Raw genomic sequence first — 21,705 nt, 5'->3', positions numbered from 1 at the left:
TACTAGGGCCAAGTCACTTACCAGCATAGAGTATAGGAGGAAACCTGCACAAGTACAGGTAGAACATGAAAAACTCTATGCAGATAGTGACTTGGCTGAGATTTAAACTGAGGAATCCAGTAAGCCACCATGCTGCTTACCAAAATATTCATACAAATAAAAAAAGCTCCTGGACCATTCCAAAAAAGAAACAGTACATGTTAATAGTACATTTCCTGTTTGGAATGGTCCAGGAGTTTATGTTTTATATGTTATTTGTATGTATATTTTGAAAGTCTATTTGCAGGATTGCTTTTAGATGAATAGCAATAAAGATATTCCCTGGAATTCATAAAGGGTGTGATGACACTAATCGAAAACGTGTCTACCATCCACGTAACAAGTGGCAAAACTTGCCACAGATTTATGTGACTGTCGACTGTCCACGTAACACATGGCAAAACTTGCCACAGATTTATGTGACTGTCGACTGTCCACGTAACACATGGCAAAACTTGCCACAGATTTATGTGACTGTCGACTGTCCACGTAACACATGGCAAAACTTGCCACAGATTCACTGTCGGTAAGGTGTATATGCATCTAATGCAGAATTGCCTGAAACAGAATTTTGTCTGTGACACAATTTTCTCCGGCATGGAAAAGGTCTTATTCACCTCCTCTTTTCTTAATGACGCTATTTCTTAATAAATTTGTCGCAGCCATAGAGCCAGAATGTAAAAGTGTCGTACATAAGAACAGCCTGAATTTGTTGCATGCGTCGGCAATAGCAAGAAAAATGTCTATGGTTTTCATGCATTTAAGGGAAGGACTTTCTAAATGTGGCCAAAACGGCAGAAAAGGGTTCGCAGATTTTATTTGAATCGCCCCATTATGTTTTTTGAGTACTGTATTTGGAACTAAAAACCTCTCTTATACAACAACAACAAACCTCGCTGTTTTATTTAAAAAAAAATATATATATTTTGGAGGTAGGCTTCCAGCTCAAGGATGGTTTTGAATGGTAAAAACCTTTTAACACAATACTGTGGCTGTATATTGTGACATGTCAGGAATTTATTCATGCGGACTTAAAAACTTACTAAGAGGACTAATTGTACACACAGGTACACTTATCCTTTAAAAAATGTAATTACATGTCCTTCTTTTTATAAAGATATTTGATTCAGAAAAAAGAAGAACCTTGCTCCAAGGATTTATAACGTCCACAAAATCCTCTATTTTTATATTCAGTCCGTCCTCTGTTATGCCCTTGTCTGCTTTATCCTGAATTCTGAGGCTTCTTTCTGTAAGGCTGGGGTGGACAAATTAATATGGAATTCAGGTACCAGTCTGCCCAATCCAGGAGCCAGCAGGATTTTTTTAGTAGCCAGCTTCATTGACAGCAACCTCAAAGGTTGGGCGCCAGATGCTATTTTTAAGTAGCTTTGTCTGCCTGGAATTTGACCAGCCCTTCAGTAAGGTTACATTACAGCTCAATTTTTCTTCCCAAACTTAGAGACCCACTGTATGTACTAACTTTTTAGGTGTCCTAAACATCCCCTATACATTATATATATATATATATATTAGGGATGCAACGATACCGGTATTTTGGTACCGAGTACGAGAACCGATAATTTTTTTCCGGTACTCGCCGATACCAATTACGGAGTACCGGAAGTCCGATGCAGGAAGCCAGGTGGCGTGTAATGACTCGCCACCTGGCTTCCTTATTAACAAGAAAGCCGTCCCATACGAATCCCCATATCAATAATCATATGATCAGTGCGGATCTCTGTCCCCTCTCACCTTGTCATGTGCAGCCTGTCACCCCCGGGACCTCTCCAGCCAGGAGTGGCCTTCCTCCGGTACCCAGCCAGAGCCGTCTTTCTGGCCAATCATGGAAGATGATTGATAATGAGATGACGAGGGAGCATGAACCCGGCCTCCCGAACAATCAGAAAGCAGGGCGCCACGTCATTACACGCTGCCTGGCTTCCTGATTGGCCGGGAAGTCGGCTCCTTTCTCATCACAAGTGACGAGAGAGCATGGAACTGCTTCCCGGCCAATCAGGAAACCGGGCAGGATTGCTAGGGCAGGATGGGCTGGAGCCAACAGATAAGGCAACTCACTGAACGAATTTCGGCTGGTTCATTAAGAATCGGCTGAAATTCGCTCCATGTAAATCCATTGACATTGTTGGCATGCGTGGTGGTGCTGCTCTGCGTTACCAAAATAACATAAAGCCTTTTTTTGTGCGTTGTGGCATCTTAACAGCTCATTTAAAATAAATGGGCCTCCTTTACGCAATGGGCTCTTAACGCACAATAATTTGTGGGTTATAGGACACACAATTGTGACGGGCCCCTCAATAAAAAGCTGCACAGCTAGTTTTCAGCTAGGTAGAGGTTGTGAGAAGTTGTTTATTTCTTGTTTTATTTGCCCTTCTTCTTGTCTTTGTGTCTCACACACACATGTTGACACGACACGTACTAACACACGCTCACTGTCTGCAACAATTATGGGCAGTGTGTAAACACATGTGAGCTATTTATTTACAGAGGCAAGACAGCGTGCTTGAAATCCGCACTAGGCTTTTCTGGGAACAGATTCTGCTCATGGCAGAAATATTCCTTCTATGGTATACCAAATCAACAACAACTAATATAATATTGGAAGACAGTGAAAGTATGTATGACTTAAGGGGCTATTCATAAAAGGGTGAAGGGTTTGGAGACAGCCGGAGAAGGGAACAATCTAGAACAACATAGCTGAACTGGAAAGTGAGCTGAATTGGAGAATTTTTCCATATCAGCTATTTTATCCTAGATGTTCACTTCTCCTGGCTTCTCCAAACTCTTCACGCTTTTGTGACTAAACCCTGTTAGTGTTTTATGTGCCTGGAAGGAAAACGGTGGGGGAATTAACTAAAATTGGAGCAGACAAAATGTGGAGCAGTTGCCCATAGTAACCAATCATCTTCTCTCTTCAGTTTGTTCAGTTAAGCTTTGAAAATAAAAGATAGAAAGGGATTGGTTGCCATGGATTACTGCGGCAGATTTTGTCTGTTCCAGTTCATCAACAGCCTCCCAAAAATGACTCAGTGTATGACCAGCTTTAGGCCTTGTTCACACGGGGCAATCTGGGATTCCTGCATCAAGAACCTACGGATTTCTGCAGAAGGAATGCCGCTGTACCCGTTCAAGTTAATGGCCCGGTGACAGTGGACGCATCTGTAAGCAGCAGTCAGCATGTAATTGTATGTGATACAATTACATGTAGTGTTGGTATAGTTCGCTGTCCCTGGATGCAGGATAGATGCGTCCAGGGACATGATCTACACCAAACCACATGTAATCGCATCACATACCATTATATGCGGACTGCCGCTTACAGATGTGTCCGCTGTCACCAGATCAGTAACTTAAATGGGTATAGCGGCCACATCTGAACGGGACACCTGGCATTCCTGCCGCACGAACCCATAGGTTGTTGCCACAGCAATCCCAGATTACCTTGTGTGAATGTGGCCATAGTCTGAAGTATTGAAGCCTTTAGAATAATCTGACAGGCAGGCTGCTAGCATTTTGAAAAGGAGAGTTCAACCTTGGCAGCTTGAGTATTTTCTAATTACAGGTGTTAAATTAAAATTAGCAGAGGTATATATAAAGATTATGACACATGAAGTACGGCCTGGGATACACTAAAACATTTTTGCAGCATGTTCAGAGCTTGTGCTTAGAAGAACTCTGGGCAGATAAAGTCGTAACCCTTGCAGTGATGCTACCCCCGCACTGCATGGGTGAAGTGCTTATTTTGGCAGCTAAAATGACAGTTTTACTCACCCAAACCTTAGACTGATCCCTGGAGCCTCTCTCCCCCTCCGCACCTGCAGTCTAAGGTCAAGTGAGTCATCAGGTCCTAAATAGGATGTGAGGACACCGTGGGACATTCCATCCCTGGAGCAAAGGAGGAGACAGGCTCCCTAGATAAAATGAGCACTTAAGCACTTAACCCTTGCAGTGCGGGGGTAGCCCCATTGCAAGGGTTAAGATTTTATTTGCCTGGAGTTCTTCTTTAAAGAATTGAATTAAAGAGGCTGGGCCTAGGCTAGTGTCCAAAAAGACCAGAAGGCAAACGACTCTTGGTATTGCACGTGGTCTCCCTGCAGCAAAACTGATGACTAATTTACCATGCCTTGCTCTGCACTTTGAGTATGGAGGTAGAGGCAAAGCTTTGATTCTTTATATCAGAGCCTCCAGCAAGGAGAACAGTGAGCAGCACAGTAGTGATATCACAGACTCTCACAGTCACAGGCAGTAGTGCCTTAGATCTCACACCGCAGATATGTAGCTATGAGGCTGTAGACACAGGAGTTCCTAGGCACACTAACTAAGAAGTGCACTGTTATTTTTCAGAAAGAATTCAAGTCAAAAGGAATTTTGTCAGGGTACTGCCTAGGCACAATTAGCATGTCTAAACATTCCGTGAAACATAGGGGTTATTCACAAAGCTGCCGAAGGATCTAGCCATAGCTTCGGCTGTTCCTTTGGCTAGCTTCGGCCCCAGGACCCCTTCGGTTCAGGGCTGCTGTACAGGCTATTCACCATAGCCCGTACAGCTCCCGAAGTTGGCCGAGGGGCTCAGTCGAGCCGAAGGCATATGCCGAACTGACAGCTGGGAGGAGCCAGATTCAGATCAGCGTCCCTGGTTACCAGGTAACGACAGACGCCGTTCTGTCATTACACTGAGAACACGTTGGAGCCGCAGTGATATCACAGCTAAGCATGTTCGGCTGACCCGAAGCCACCCGGTATACGGCCGTACAAGCCTGAAGTGAATAGCCAAATAATGTTTGGCTCACTTCACTTCGGGTCGATTATTCACTCGGCTGCCTACGGCCGCTTTGTGAATAACCCCCATAGAAAATCTTCACTTTTTGAGTACAGGTCCACTTCAGGATAAACTTTGAATCTTACATATACACTGGTGATGTTCTTCGTCTTGACCTGATTCTTCTTACATACAAACTGTTTTTGATTAATTTTCAAGCTGTCTCCAGCGCCTTGTTTCTCTCCAATAACATCGTACTGCATGTACACAGATGTAGTCTGATGTGCTCTAGGTATGCTGCCAGAATAGAAGTACCACTTTTGGTGCTTTCATAGAGTAGAAGGACAAGGTAGAGAAGTGCCCTCATACAGAATGAGGCTGGTATGTGATTGCAAATGTATGCAAGTGAGACATTTGTATGCATTCACGTCATCTTCATGTGCACCTGCATTGTTCTCACCATTCAGCTATTGATTTATCAATAACTTTGTCATATACTGTATATATATTAGGGATGCACCAATACCAACACTTGTATTGGTATCGGTGAAGTACCCGTACTCTTGAAAATGCCCCGATACGAAGCAACGATACCGGTGCTTTAAATCTTTTAACACGTGCGGCTGCCAGAGGTCCCGCGCTTGCTGGGGACCTCCGGCAGCTGTCTTTGACAACGCCTGTCCGTGTGTTTTCCACCACCTCAGACTTCTGCACTTCTCCTCACATCCCGGCACCCCTCCTCAGACTCCGACACCTCTCCAAACATCCCGGCACCCCTGCTCACATCTCGACACCCCATCTCACACTCCGGCAACCCTCCTCACACTCCAGGAACCCCTCCTCCAGCACAAAGACCCTGTGACTATGGCACAAAGCTCCAGGACCTGTCAAGGGAGAAGGAGGGAAGCTGCACCCTGACAGTGGCACCATGCAGCCCTCTCAAGGAAGGACTTATTGAAGGATGTCACAAACTTAAAACATGACATAAAGACTTTGTTAAACAAGACAGAGCCTAATATTCATTAGACAGGTGCCTTACTGTGTCACCAGCTTCCTAAATCCCCTCATAATTGGCTGATTTGTGAGTACTGGAAAAATATATATATACACAGGGTTATTCAAAAAGAATGAACCGATTTCTTTACGCAATATTTTATTAAGGAAAAGTAATACAAAACTCCAGCGAAGTCACAAGTATACTCACAATCAACTTTTATTTCCTGTCTTACAAGTGTTCTCCTGTCTTACATGGGTTATTCAAAAAGAATGTACCGATATCATGACGCATTGCTTCAGTTCTCAAGCATCGTCACGGAATGAGGTTTATGGTCCCTTTTTCTTTGGGGTAAACACCGTTACAGGACAAACCTATCTCGATATGCTCCAAAACGTGCTCTTCACTTCACTGCAAGCAGATTCGCATGACTTAATTTTTCAACAAGATGGAGCACCGCCCCATTGGCACCTAGGGGTTCGAGCTTTTTTAAATGAAAAAGTGCCCCAGTGATGGATTGGTCAGAAGGGGGCCAATGACCTTGCTCTTTGTGCTTGGACTGCGAGATCCCAAGACCTCACCGTGTGTGATTTTTTTCTTGTGGGGATATGTAAAAGATCGCGTTTATGTTCCACCGCTACCCACTAACCTCGATAACCTTAAACATCGAATAACAACAGCGATCAACTCAGTGGATCGTGATATGCTGATACACACATGGGAGGAATTCTCTTATCGCATTGATGTTGCCCGTGCTGCAGATGGTGGTCACATTGAACACTTGTAAGACAGGAAATAAAAGTTGATTGTGAGTATAATACTTGTGACTTGGCTGGAGTTTTGTATTACTTTTCCTTAATAAAATATTGTGTAAAGAAATCAGTTCATTCTTTTTGAATAACCCTGTATATACAGTATATGAGATAGACTCATTACATGCAAAGCAAGATAATTCAAGCCGTGATTTGTCATAATTGTGATGATTATGGCTTACAGCTCATGAAAACCCCAAGAACCCCAAATCCACAACCTCAAAAAAGTAGATTATTACATGCAATCAATAAAACAAGGATTGTACATAGAACAATATCGGACCTCTGAAAAGTACAAGCATGCATATGTACTCAGTACTTGGTTTGGGCCCCTTTTGCAGCACTTACTGCCATTACTTTTGCACAATATTCTAATTATTCGAGTTTCACCTGTATTATGCATTTGCACCAGTACTCTTACTGGTGCAAATGCTCCGATACCTAAAACTGAGACTGGCGCTTTAATTATTCACATTGAAGCGGCTGCCTTAGGTCCCGTGCTTGCTGGGGACCTCGCGGCAGCGTTCTTGGGAGGCTGTTTACAGCGCTTCCGCCGGCTTGCTCATCTCCACTTGAGACATCAGGTTTGCACGCCGTAGCAGAGCAGCAGCACAGAGTACGTATAGGTATGGTGCACCTGAGCTCCACAGCTACTTTAGAAATATTGCTTACTGTTTCTGTCCTGTGCTTTATTCTGCATTGCTGCATAATGTATTGCTGTGATTTGTAGTCCTCTATGGCTGATGGTATTATTCTGCAGTGCTGTATAATGTATTCCTGAGATTTGTAGCCCTGTATAGCCGGTGCAATTATGCAGTGCTGTATAATGTTTTGCTGGGATTGGTTGTCCTCATTAGCTTATGGCATTATTTTGCATTGCTGTATAATGTATTGCTGAGATTTGTAGTCTTCTATAGCTGATGGTGTTATTCTGCAGTGCTGCATAATGTATTCCTGAGATTTGTAGCCCTCCATAGCCGGTGCAATTATGGAGTGCGGTATAATGTATTGATGTGATCTATGATCCTCTATAGCTGATGGTATTCTGCATTGCTATATAATGTTTTGATGGGATTTTTAGTCATCTATAGCTGAAGCCATTCTGCATTGGTGTAAAATGTATTGTTGATATTTGTACTCCTCTATAGCTGATGGTACTCTGCATTGCCATATAATGTATTGCTGAGATTTGTACTCCTCTATAGCTGATGGTTCTCTGCATTGCTATACAATGTATTGCTGAGATTTGTAGTCCCTCTACAGCTTGGAGTCAGTGGTAGAACTACCAGGGGAGTAGCGTTTGCAGCTGCGACTGGGCCCTGGCGCTCCACCACTGTACTAAAATCATTAGTCTGTATTGTCAGATGACACTAAAAAAAAGTATCATTAATTGATATCGGCGAATACTTGAGGCAAAGTATTGGTAGTCCTACTTGATCTGGAAAAAATAGTATTGGTGCATCCCTAATATTTATATATATATATATATGTAAAAATAAAGATTCACATATGGTTTTGGTTGCATTATATATTTTCTTTTAACACAATACTACAAAAAAAAAGTACAAAAAGTCTGAACAGTAAATAACAAAATAGCAAACAAAGGAATAGGTAGGAATGAGATAGGGTGAGTTACATGTGCGATTAGGGCCACACAGTGAATTCCATCTGCAAGAAGTGATTAGAACATGGAACAAGTCTGTGATCTGCAGTAACATTGTAACAGTGTAAGCAAGTGTTACAATGATTGATAACTGTAACAAGGTGGTACATCAATGAAGGAAGCAGAAAGTACCGTGCTTAGCTTTTGCTTATAGATCAGGACTTTGGCTGCCAAACTGGAAGGCAGGAGCTGGGCAGGGGACAGGTCAAGGCCATACATATACCCTGGAGTGGGAAAGGGTATATATATATATATATATACAGTAGTCACTTTTGTTGCCAGCGGTTTAGACATTATTGGCTTTGTGTTGAGTTATTTTGAGGGGACAGCAAATGTACACTGATATACAAGCTGCACACTCACTACTTTACATTGTAGCAAAGTGTCAGTTCTTCTGTGTCGTCACATGAAATTATATCATCAAATATTTACAAAAATGTGAGGGGTTGTACTCACTTCTGTGAGACTGCATATATTATAGAAGATCCCCAGATGCTTCACACAGGCTTTCCAATTAGGTCCGCCTATTAGGCCAATATTAGTCTATGGGCATCTGGATCTAAATGGACAGGTGTCTGTTTACATGCGGTTACTCCTGACTCCAGCCAGGTCCGGAAAAACAAACGGATCAGAGTTCGTTTCAACAGACCCGAGCATGCTGGATTGGAGGTAATCTGATGTAAACAGACACGTTTATATTCGATTCCATATAGACCAACATGGGTCCAGTAATTTCAGTTCTGGACTGACACGGTTGGCACAACATATGGATCCCCTCCTGATCAGACTGTGTGGTTCGATCAGGTGAGATTCTGTGAATTAAAGGGCCTTAATTAGATACATATTAAAGTGCAATTGAAGCCAAAACCTTTTGTTTTAGTTTTGGATAGAGTGAAGAGGGATTAGAACTCCTGCCAGGTTTTTATTTCTGCCTTTGTCTGTGTTAAGGTGCCCATACACCTTACAACCATCGCAAGACTTTTGTCTTGCGATGGTTGTAAGCTAATTAAAAGCTCGCACGATCTGCCCATCTTGGACAGGCAGATCGTACTTGCGATCATCGAACGCCCGGCCCGCTGAGGGTCGGGCCTCCGATGACTGCAATGCTGAACGCGCAGTGTGCATTTGCGCACACCGGCCCGTTCGGCATTTGTCTTACGAGCAGGCCACAAACCCGCCGACAATTGCACGATTCTCGGCGTGTTTTCAAGCCTGCTCGTAAAACAAAAGACGCGCAACCTTTACAGTAGAAACGGTTGCACACCTTCCATACACCTGCCGATTATGGTACAATTGCGGGATTTCCCATGATTATCGTACGATAATCAGCAGGGGGTATGTGCACCTTTATGGAGGTCAACCCGCTGTGTTTGTTCTGGTGATCCCTGAAAGTGAAAGAAAATCCCAGTGTTTGGGTTGTTATCAGAACAGGAATAGATGGGAAATCTAAAAAACAATGATGGCCTCAGTTGTACTTTAAGCAGGTCCTCTTTGCTGTCAGGCTAGGTTGATTGCTAGACAATGGTGTATTGCCTTCTACATCTGGTTGGCTGATTTCTACCCCCATCCTGGCTTGCTATGTATAGTGGAAAAGGTTTTTCCTGTCGGTCTGTTTGCTCTATTTGGAGCTGTGGAAACATAACATGGATTGCTGATTCGGCTGGCTGGCTGTAATGCAGTTCATATAGCTATTCATTGTTCTAAATGCTGCTCTCACCTTGCAGATGTTTATCCGTCCTGTCACTATTTGGACTGGTCTTAAATCAGGGCATAAGGACATTGTTTTATAAACACAAGATCAGTGGGAGAAGCTTTATATAAATGTGTGTGGGATGTGGCTGGGGGTGGAAGGGAAAGTACAAACCAAAATTGCTGATTGTGTTCAGGGTTTGTAAATGTGTAATTTGGATGGAATCAGAGAGATACAGTGAGGGGAATTTATCACAACTGGAGCAGACAGAATCTGGAGCAGTTGTCTGTGGCAACCAATCAGCACCCACCTTTCATTTTCAAACCTTAAAGGAGAACTATGACATGAGTGATTTCCAATCACCTCATAGTTCTAAGCCGACCTGTGACAATGAGACTGTCACAGGTCGGCTCAGTAGATCGGGAGGTGAGGGAAAACATACCGGGTTCCCTCACCTCTCGATCCTGTCACGGCTCTCTGCCGTGACAGGGGGAGGGGCTGGATTCCCCTCTCCCCGCTCCGATCTGCCAGCGCTGACTGGCGGAACGGACGGGGGAGGGGGCGGGTACAGCTGGCTCTGCCTCTAGGTGGGCTGAGCCAGCTGTCACTCACGCAGCTGGGCGGATGCCGTCATCTAAGTCGGGATCCGCTCCAGGTGCGGCGTCTCAGTATACCGCGAGCTGTAGCTCGCGGTGTACTTAGCTTAGGGTAACGGGAGGACGCTAGTTTGTGTCCTCCCGTTACCCTAAGGAGAACTATGGGGAAAAACACTGACCCCATAGTTCTCCTTTAACTGAACAAACTGAAGAGCGATGCTGATTGGTTGCCATATTCAACTGCTCCAGATTCTTCTGCTCCAGTTTTGATAGATTTCCCCCAGTATGTCTGACCTGATGTAGGATCTATGTACACTAGATACACAACAGACAAGGGCTGGATTGAAATCACACTTCAAGCTAAGAAGGAGGGTTAGAAACCTAACAAACCCATAAAGCTTTTTCAGCCATAGGAGACATAGAAGTGCACAGGGTCTAACAGGTTAACATAACCAGCATGCTGTATAAACATAAGAGCTCCGAGACGCTGCTGAGTCAGTGGCCATTGATCCCAGAGTAGCTTCCTGCTGATCTCACTCTGAATGCCATCCAGGAATCACCACCTAAACAACTGCCAAATCAATGGGACTCATTTGGCAGCAAGTAAGGGAAACTGTCAATATCGCTGTTTACTACAATTCAATTAATGTGCACTAGCTGCAGGTAGGCTGCGGATGGGAAGGAGTACAAAACAAGACTGAAATGGCTTCAAGTGGTGGGGTAAGCGGTCAGTGGCGCGGACACCTCTGTGAAGGGTGGAAGCCAGCTGCTTAGGCTACTTGCCTGAATGAACATTCACAGTCTGCGAAAGAGATTGCTGTGATCATATAAAGGTGCCCATACACTGCACGACTCTTGTACGAAAATCGCGGGGAAATCCCGCAATCGTACGATAATCGTGCAGTGTATGGAAGGCGTGCGACCGTTTCTAATGTACGGTCGCACGAATTTTGTATTTCAAGCATGTTGGAAAACCAGCCGAGAATCGTACGATTTTTGGCTGGTTTTTAACATGATCGAGAGATGACTGCCGAACGGGCCGGTAGTTCCACAGCAGTTGGAGTGCTGAGGTCGCTTACCCCGGCATAGCATGTTCACAAGCCACAATAAAATGACGCTTTCTCCAGGGCACAATGGAGGCAGCCATTTTTTGTGTTTGACTCATATTCTGAGAATGGATGTGATTTTAAATTCGTATACACAGACATTAAAGTATATCCAAACCCAATTACTAAAAGTCAGGATACCCACCCTGAGAAACGACAATTGTCAATCACTGGAATGCAGGTAGGTAGTAAATGACTGTAAAGAGGCTGCAGGAGATTGGCAGAACTAATATACAAAAATGTATACATGCATGGTGTTCTGTCAGGACCGTCCCTATAATGAGGCAGCCTGAGGCGACATCTCTTTGGGTCATGGGTGGGGGGGTAGTTCAGGTAGAGTGGACCAATGTTTCCAGTGTGCCTGCTGCCCCCTTTCTAGCCAGAGCATTCCAGGCTGCTAAGAGCCAGGTGGGGAGATGTGTAAGGGCCATACGTATCAGTTCCCAGCTCTTAGCAACCTGCAGTGCTCTTGCCGGCGTCCCCCAGAGCTCCTAGCAACCAGTGACGGGAGCTCAGTGGAATGCCAGGCAGAGCATCCCAGGTTGCTAAGAGCTAGGCGGGGAGATGCAGGGCCCTCACACATCTCCCCACCTGGCTCTTAGCGGCATTACTCTCCACCAGCAAAGCCCCACCCCCCACTCAGTGATTGTGATCAGAACTGACAGCAATGCTTGGGAAGTTATTGCAGCGGAGGCACTGCGTTTGCATCTATTGCAGACATTTACTTTTATTAGGCCAGACATGAACGTTCATAACTAACCTCTTCTGATACGCAACACGGGGGGAATTTATCAAAGCTGGAGCCGACAAAATCTGGAGCAGCTGTGCATGGCAACCAATCAGCTTCTCTCTGACATTTTCAAATCTTAACTGAGCAAACTGAAGAGAGAAGCTGATTGGTTGCCCTGGGCAACTGCTCCAGATTTTGTCTGCTCCAGTTTTGATAAATTCCCTTCATTTTGTACGTTGATTTTTTTTTTGTGAAGAGTTGCTGTCATTTTTCCATGTTATCAGTAATGGAAGAAACTAATGACTGCTAGATTAATACTAAGCGCACGCTTCATGGGCACAGACTAATGGGGTGTAAAATCTCTGGAGGGGTAAACTATAATTAGTGTGATTTCTTCCATAGTGTCTTCCGTAGTGTCATATCTCCTTCTCCTACAGGGAGTATAACCTTGCATCTGGAATTGTGCAAGGTGTGCACCCCGGTGCCACAGAGGCCTGGAATACTTATGGGCTTGGCCAGCCTGCTGCGCAGCATTTACTGGACACATGTTACTATGCCTTGATTTATGCTTTAATGTGCATTACATTAGGGCAGGTCATTCATTTAATAGGCTGCCCAATGCACCACAACAGACCTAAAAATCGCACATGCAGCATTTTCGTCAGTGCAGCGCAACACACGTTAGTTCGCACTTTGCATGGTCATGGACAGGGACTGGAGGAAGAGTCTGCAGGAGCCTGAGCATTGCATCTGCAATCCACTGAGTGCAGTTTGCGCATTTTTGCTGGTGGAGTAGTACACTGTTTAATGACTCTGGAGACCTAGAATCAAACTGCAGCAGTTTGCCAATTATTCCAGAGCTTATTCAGACAATGTCTGAAATGTGGCTCACAATTTAGCATTATGTTGTCACACAGTTTTGAATACTGATCTTCTATACCCATCTTAAAGAGACCATTCATTTTACCAAAAATCTTCCCATAAGATTATATGTACATTTAACATATTTCAGGCATGTCAATGACCTGTAAATGCTCCCTTTGTCTAGACATTTAAAAGCCCAGAGACTTCTGCTGGGGGCCGCCATCTTGGATGTAATGTCAGTGGCCCCAGCAGATTTAGAGCTGTCACTCAAGTGACACTGATGTGGCCTCGCGTGCCAAGCCGGGCACGCGTGCCGGGGGTTGCCGACCCCTGCTCTATAGTATTCTCCTTCACTCCTCTGCTAGCTGTACATAAAAAGTTAGGTAGTAAGGTCAGGGGAGGGGCAAAGGAGCTTGGCCAGCACCGACAGTAATTAGACACTCCCAGAAAACGAGAGGGCTATGACATGCAAGGAGGAAGGCGGCGGTACTAGAAAAAGGACTAGTCAATTCTTCTAGCAAATTCAAAGGCACATTGTAAGTGAATAACATTTCATTTATGGCAAGGAAAAACAAGTGCATTTGGATACAACATGTTTATCCCAGCATCATTTTAAAATGGTGCCCCCCATCAGTGTACAGTATTTATTTTTATATATAAAATGAATGATAAATGGGTCAATAACAAAGAAAATGAATCCCCATATCCCAGCTGATGCTTGTGATGGCATTGGCTGTGCACAGTTCCATTCAGAATTTTTGCAGTCAAAGATCTATGAAAATGGCACTATCGTGCTTATACCTGTTAATTGGTTTTACTAAATGTGACACTAAATTCAGGAGTTAAATCTTAAAAATGTAAAGGAGAATTATGGGGAGAGTGAAAAACCTTTATCCCCATAATTCAAGCCGACCTGTGACACTGAAGCTGTCCCGGGGGGGCTCTATTGATCGGGAAGTCAGCGGGCGCATACCACTGATCACTGACTACCCAATCCTCTCCCTGCAGAGAGCGGTGACTGGCAGTCACAGCTCCCCACAATGACTCCCCCCCCTCTACGTTTCTCCAGTGCTGACTGGAGGAATGGGCAGGAGAGGGGGCGGGCACAGCTCTAGAAAGGCAGCCAGCCTGTCAATCAGCTAAAAGGGTGGCTCTGCACTCTCAGCATATAGCGGGGTGGCTATTTTTTTATTCTCCATGGTCCCTGTGTGTGCTGTAAAGTAGTCACTGCTCCAAGCTCACCCCAGTAATGGACTACAATCTCAATACAATATAGTAAATTAAACGTGAGATTGTAGTCCATCACAGGAGTGAGCTTGGAGCGGTGGCTACTTTACAACACACACAGGGACCATGGGGAACAAAAGTAGCCACCATCCAGAAGGAAGGACAATGTCAGCACCAATTCAGAGATGATTTGAGGATCTACATCTAAGTGATACACAAATAAGATACATTTCTGTTATTAGTTAAAAGAGAACTATGAGGTGAGTGAAAATCACTCATCCTCATAGTTCGAGCCGACGTGTGACAATTAAACTGTCACACATCAGCTCAATAGATCGGGAAGTGAGCGAACACATACCGTCGCTCGCTCACTCCTCAATCATGTCCCTGCAGAGAGCCGTGACTGTCACTCACGGCTCCCTGCAGGTATTCTCCCCCTCCCCACTCTGATCCTCCAGCCCTGACTGGCGGATCGGATGGGGAGGGGGCAGGTACAGCTGGATCTGCTTCTAGATAGGCAGAGCCAGCTGTCACTCACGCAGCTGGGTAGATCTCGACAGTAATGTCGGGGATCCGTCCCGGCTGCGGCAGTCTTAGTATACCGCAAGCTGTAGCTCGCGATATACTGAGTTTTGGGTCACGGGAGGACGCTAGTTTGTGTCCTCTTGTGACCCTAAAGTGAACTTTGGGGAAAAAACATTTACCCCATAGTTCTCTTTTAAAGTACTTGAATGTATTTTTAAGATTTAACTCCCAACTTTAGTGTCACTTTAATGTTATTCAAAAATTAACGGTGGCACATCACCACAGTGTGTCTTACCCAATTCGGTTACAGAGAAACTTTTAATATATAATTATAAGTTCACATATTTTATATAAACCTATCCATTATGTGATTTTTGTTAAAACAGGCAAGAGTTATATCCAGTGTGATTGCATACAGTATTTTTAGCATGTTCCACACCCCAGATCAATGTGTAGCACCCATTACTTTCTTTACTGTTCTAAAGATAGTTCTTTATATGACTTTCTTTGTTAATTTATCTTTTGTACTAACTATAATTTGTTCTCTTCTCCTCTCTCTAATCAGAAGAAATGTGTTGTTTAGGTTTCCTTTTTTAGCTATCCCTCACAGAAATATAGAAACCCATCTCAGTGAAATACTCCAACCTGTTAAAAACTTATAAGACTTAAAGTTTGTTAGTAACCAATATCCCAACATGTTTCACCACTTTTAAGCTGGCCATACACCTTACAATTATCTGCAGAGTTTCTGTGGTGAGATGGTGAGATTCCTCCATCTATACTTAACTGTGTGGATGGAGTAATCTCCACCTGGGTCAATCTGTTGCACTTTTTCCATCTGACCACAGAAAATCTGCAGATAATTGTAAGGTGTATGGGCACCTTTAGGCCCCTTTCACACAGTGTTCTGATCAGGTCCACCTGTCAATTTTAAGGTTGATTGGAAGTTTAGTGTTAAGGTGGCCATACACTTTACAACCATCGCAAGAACCTAGTCTTGCGATGGTTGTAAAGTAATTAGAAAAACGTACGATCTGCCGATCTGCAAACCCTGGGGCAGGCTTGCGATGCGCACACCGGCGCGTTCGGCATTTGTCTCCCGAGCATCATTCAAACCAACCGAAAATCGTAAGATTTTCGGTTGGTTTTCTAGCATGCTCCTTAGACAAAAGACGTGCGACCGTACAGTAGAAGCGATCGCACGCCTTCATTCACACTGCTCGTTTTCTCGTACAATCGCGGGATTTCCAGTGTATGGGCACCTTTAGGCTGGGCACACACTTTACAACCATCGCAAGACTTGTGTTGTAAGGTAATTTTAAAAAACGTACGATCTGCCTATCTTGGACAGGCAGATCGTACTTACGATGACCGCAATGCCAAATGGGCAATGGGCGCTTGCGCACACCGGCCCGTCCGGCTTTTATCTTACGAACATGCTACACACCCGCCGAACATCGTACGATGCTAGGCGGGTTTTCGAACATGTTGCTAAGATAAAAGTCGTGCAACCTTACAGTAGTAGAGCAATTGTAGAAATGTCACCAGCACACCCAATAAATTGGTGTGCTGGTGACATTTCTACTGGTGACATTTCTACAATTGCTGACATTCGCGGCGCCATCCGCGGTCACTGCGAGCACCCCCCACTACAAGGGACATATCGGTAAGGAGTGCGACAAGGATAGTACTTACTTACAGTAGTAGAGGTCGCACGGCTTCCACACACCTTACGATAATCGTATGATTGCGGGATTTCCCTTGATTATCGTACGATTATCACAAGGTGTGTGGGCACCTTTAGGGCTAGTTCACAGCAGCCCAATGCGTTCTGTCACAATTCGGTCCCAGAACACACTGGATCGCATCCCGGCTGGCTCACTACGTTCTGGTGCAGAAGGGTGCATAGCGGTTCATTGAAGTCAATGGCACAGCGGTTACGCCCCCCGCCCGCAGTGCGCTCTCGCCCGCAGCGCAACGCATGGCAAATCATTGCCTGCGTTTCGGTCCAGAGCGATCTGCAAGCACTATTTTTGCAGATCGCTCTGGACCAGAACACAGGCATTGTTTTTCCATGCGTTCTGGTGCGGGCGATCACACTGCGGGCGTTGGGGCGTGGCTGCGGTGCCATTTACTTTAATGCACCGCCATGCCCCCTCCCGCCACTGAAAGCAGAGGGAGTTTACTATGCAATTACAGTCTATAGTGAGTCTTGTAATGGAGGAAAAAACCTATTGGACAGGGATGTCACAATAGTGGCATCTGTTCGCTGCTCCGTGCACAGATCCACTGCTGATCGCATTGGAGGGGCACCCATGTAAAAGGGTCCTTAAGCATTTTGCCACCTGATCTTTGCTGAAGGGGAAGTTTAGCGAACCTGAATTCCAATCCTTCCAATGAATAGAGGTCACATGGCAAAACAGAGCTTGCAGCTGCATTTTCCCCAGAAAAGGTACATGTTTTTGCTCTACTTTAACTATATTCATGAAGACCACCTAAAAATATGACTTCTCTAAAATCCCAAAAATAGTACTGCTCCAAAAGCCTATAGTTGAATATCTGCAGGCACAGCTCTTGAGTTGTGATGAGCATGGGTTTGGTGTGAACCCAGTTACCTCAAACCTGCTCAAAACTGTGACTGCCACCCTGTCCTCCTGGCCCAATCAGTTGCAGTAGGTGGATTTCCTGCCCCACAGCTATATGTCACGATGCCCTCCACCACTACTGCCGCCACTGATTGGGCTGGGGGGGGGGAGGTGAAGGCCACAGTTTTGGGAAGATTTGGGCGTACTCAGACAACCTAGATTTGCACCAAGTCCAGGATCACCACCACTCCCTAGCATGTCTCTGTTCACAGTCCACCAATGAATATGCTGCACAATTTAGAACATCTTTATTCCACATGGAAGATTCTGATGCTCACCCCACTTAGGTATCCAGGGAGAGTAAGGATCCTGGTTTGGGTGATCATTGAATTTAAAGCTGGTGTGCAGCGTTTGCTCCATATTGTTTGGGATATTATTTTATCTAATTATTAAAACTGTTCATCTTTAAGGTGTCCTTTCCTTAGATATGGAGTCCCTTTAAATTCTGTTCTCAATTACAAATTTATAATCATTTTAGTATGTACTTTAATATCAAACTTGTATTTTCAGTTTTATATTTATAATTAATTTGAATATCTACCGAGCGGTATTAGCTGTGCACAATGACCATCTTTATTCATAAGAAAGAGTAGATAGCATTTCCATAACTGTCACTAGAGTGAAAAGATTACACCCTGGGAACAGTCAATCTGGAACGCTCATGTTGATCATACACAAATGTTGCAAAGTATATCAGTGTATTTTTGTTAGGCTCCTATTACTATAGCCTCGAACGTGCGGAATCCACGTATATGTTCAAATTTGCACGTTTTCCTGCAGCGCGGAAAATGCAAACACCATATGTGAATGGAGCCTTACAGAATTATAATTTACAGGAAATTGTGAGAATTGATTTATTACAAAAAATAAAATAATAAGAAAAAGTAAACAGCTAATTAGCTGCTACTTTACGCCTTTTAGCTGCAGTGAGCTTTACAACACACTGGAGCCCGGAGTTTACACTATCGATTAAGATGTCTGCATGCTTGAGGGTGCAAGTTGGCCGGAGTGCCACTGAACAGATGGCCAAAGTAACATCATATGTTCTACCTATGCTAATATTTGGAGAAGGTCACTGCATAGACCACCTTTACTGAGGGCAGAAGTTGCATTGTACATTAATCTTTTTTATTAAAGCCAAAGCTGTCTACCAAACAAGCTTTTTATTGCTGACTCTAGATACCTACCATACTGACACCAGCAGTATAAATAGCAGCATAATGAAAAAGAAAACAACAAGATATGCAGTACATCTGTGCAATACATATACATTTCCCCATGTTTTTCTCTTTACAAATGCTGCAAGTGAGAACCCATTCACACCTGCGAATGAGGCTGATCACATGAGTCTCATGAGTCTCTCCGTGAGACTCATGTGACCTGCTGCGTGTGGAAGGTGCTGTACAACACCATGGCAGCTGCTGTTTGCAGCCTATTCACATGTAATTGCACAGGCTGCAATTACCCGCAGACAACCGCACCTAGTCGCAGACTGTTTGCATCCCAGTGCATTCGTCCGCAGGAAATCGCAAACTATGCGATTACATGCAAACAGCTACGTACTGGTTTTCTATCATTTGTACTGTATGGCACCTTCTGCCTGTAGCAGATTTATGAGTCTTAAGGTGGCCATACACTTCATTGCAGTCATCATTTTCCGATGACTGCAATGAGGGGCGGGCTTCCGATGACTGCAAACGGGCAGTGTGCACGTGCGCACACCGGCCCGTTCGGCAGTTGTCGAACAAGCAGGCCACTAATCGTACGATTCCCGGCGGGTTTTCCAGCCTGATTGTTCGACGGAAGACGTGCGACCGTACAGTAGAAACGGTCGCACGCCTTCCATACACTTTGCGATTATCGTACGATCGCTGGATTTCCCGCGATTCTCGTACGATAATCGTGCAGTGTATAGGCACCTTTATGAAGGAATTTGTGAGAATCATTCAATTGCAGGTGAATCGGGACTAAAGGAAAATACCTGTTGATCTGCCAGAAATCCAGTGTGCTCCTAACTTCCTGTGCTTCACTGAAATCTCAAGCAGTGTAATGAGCCCTTATCAGGTTACCTCTGTGAACTACAGCATACTTCCTCCATGTTTTGTTCCATAGTCCTAAAGGTGCCCATACACTGTACGATTATCGTACGATAATCGCAAAGTGTATTGAAGGCGTGCGACCGTTACTACTGTACGGTTCCACGTCTTCCGTTGAACAAGCAGGCTGGAAAACCCACCGGGAATCGTACGATTCTCGGCGAGTTAGTGGCCTGCTTGTTCGACACACGCAGACTGCCCGTTTGCAGTCATTGGAAGCCCGCCCCTCATTGCAGTCATCGCAAGGGCTTGCGATGATCGCAAGGGCTTGCGATGATCGCAAGGGCTTGCGATGATCGCAAAGTATGATCTGCCTGTCCAAGATAGGCAGATCGTACGTTTTTTAAAAATTACTTTACAACCCTCGCAATACAAAAGTCTTGCAAGGGTTGTAAAGTGTATGGCCACCTTAACACATGTCCTGGGGTGGCAACAATAGAAAAAGTACATTGAGTAAGCGTTATCACTCTAGGACAAGAAATGTATTAATGGCAGGATCACCAAGTGAAAATAAAGGTAAAAAACTACAACCACCACATTTAAAAACCGGTAAACTGGAATATGTTACATTTTAGTTTTTATCTTAGAGCAGTATGTACATAGCTGTCTGTAAGAGAGCAGTGTAAGAGATTAAAACATTTGTGCAGTGAACTGCAAAGAAAAGCAATAGAAACATTGTTACTGGAATGTAATTTGGAGTGACAAAATGAAATTAACAGACATCCTTCTCTCTATTGTACGGCAATGTGCACAAAGCGTACTGAACACCTATCCCGTTACCCCCTGGTTTTTGATGGGCCTGGAGCTGTGGGAAGAAGCAAACATTGGCAAACATTTTCTTGGCCCCCCTCACCCCTTCCCACTCTGCCACGCGCTGCCCCCTACCCGCCAGGCCCCTGTCACGCCCCACCCCCTACCTGTCCCGCCCCTGCCATGCAATTTTATGCAACGTCCTCCTCCTGCTGAGCAGAAGACATCAGAGGGAGACGTGACTCCGCGTTAGACATCACGCAGTCACGCTACGTAGCGTACGGCAAGGACAGAGCAACACAATGTGATGGTGATTACATAGTAAACAGAACAGTACTGCGGGTGTATCTTTTGCAGGCTCAAGGGGCAGCTGCTTTGGGCCCCACAACAATGACTGGCGGGCAACTGCTCCTTTTGCGTTATAGATGGCCTTGGCTACTTTCTGCGGGTACGGGTTTTGACAGCCACACATGGGCAGTGTATGGACCTGGATCCATCGTGTTGCATGGCCTTTTTCCATGCAGTGCATCTCCAGCTCCAAAAACCTTCAAATATAAAACATTTAAAATAAAAACTATATCTCTGGGTTAATTCTATAAACAATTAGTAGCCTGCAAAGTATTATTAGCTCATGACAACAAGTCATTACGTTTCACTGATCTGAGTGGTCACAGTGTGTGTTTCTAACGAATAAACCTGATTGTGTATACACCCAGTATACAACCAATGTGAAAAAAATATCTGCCACATCACAACCTATTGCTTTGTCATGTCATTTCCTCGTGACATCACACATAAAATGGGAACATACCACTCTGTGCCCTTCTTGCATTCCCAAGGTGAGGAAATAGCAGAATATCTGTCCAGATGTTATAGGCACAGCTGGTTTAGATTCACCACATTGAAGCGACATCGAGTCACATTGCCCCATCACTATATACTGTATAAAAATATATATAAATCAATGAGGTGCTCCACACTCCAGCTACCTCTCAAATGGTGCCGTCAAACACAGGGTTCCGTCCTTTATTCCTTATATATAGTAACATGTCATCATGTCATGATCATGATTATTTTTTGATCATGGGCCTTTTGTATCCTGTCATGATCATTTTTTGATGAACAAATTTTGAAGATTGAGTGATGCAACACCTGGACATTTTTTGTTACTGTATATACATAATATATATA

The 21,705-nt window shown here is 44.4% G+C and overlaps 1 protein-coding gene across 1 annotated transcript in view; it reads left to right on the top strand.

Moving 5' to 3' along the window:
* Nucleotides 1–21,705, top strand: part of ARHGEF25 (Rho guanine nucleotide exchange factor 25) — a 180,800-nt gene that overhangs the window by 15,644 nt on the left and 143,451 nt on the right. The gene's annotated exons all lie outside the window — the stretch shown is intronic.

This window comes from Nanorana parkeri, unplaced genomic scaffold (assembly GCF_000935625.1).
Source record: "Nanorana parkeri isolate BGI_ZX_2015 unplaced genomic scaffold, ASM93562v1 scaffold35, whole genome shotgun sequence".
NCBI lineage: Eukaryota > Metazoa > Chordata > Amphibia > Anura > Dicroglossidae > Nanorana > Nanorana parkeri.
The sequence above is the reverse complement of the archived record's forward strand: the minus strand, read 5'-3'. Positions and strand labels throughout refer to the sequence as shown.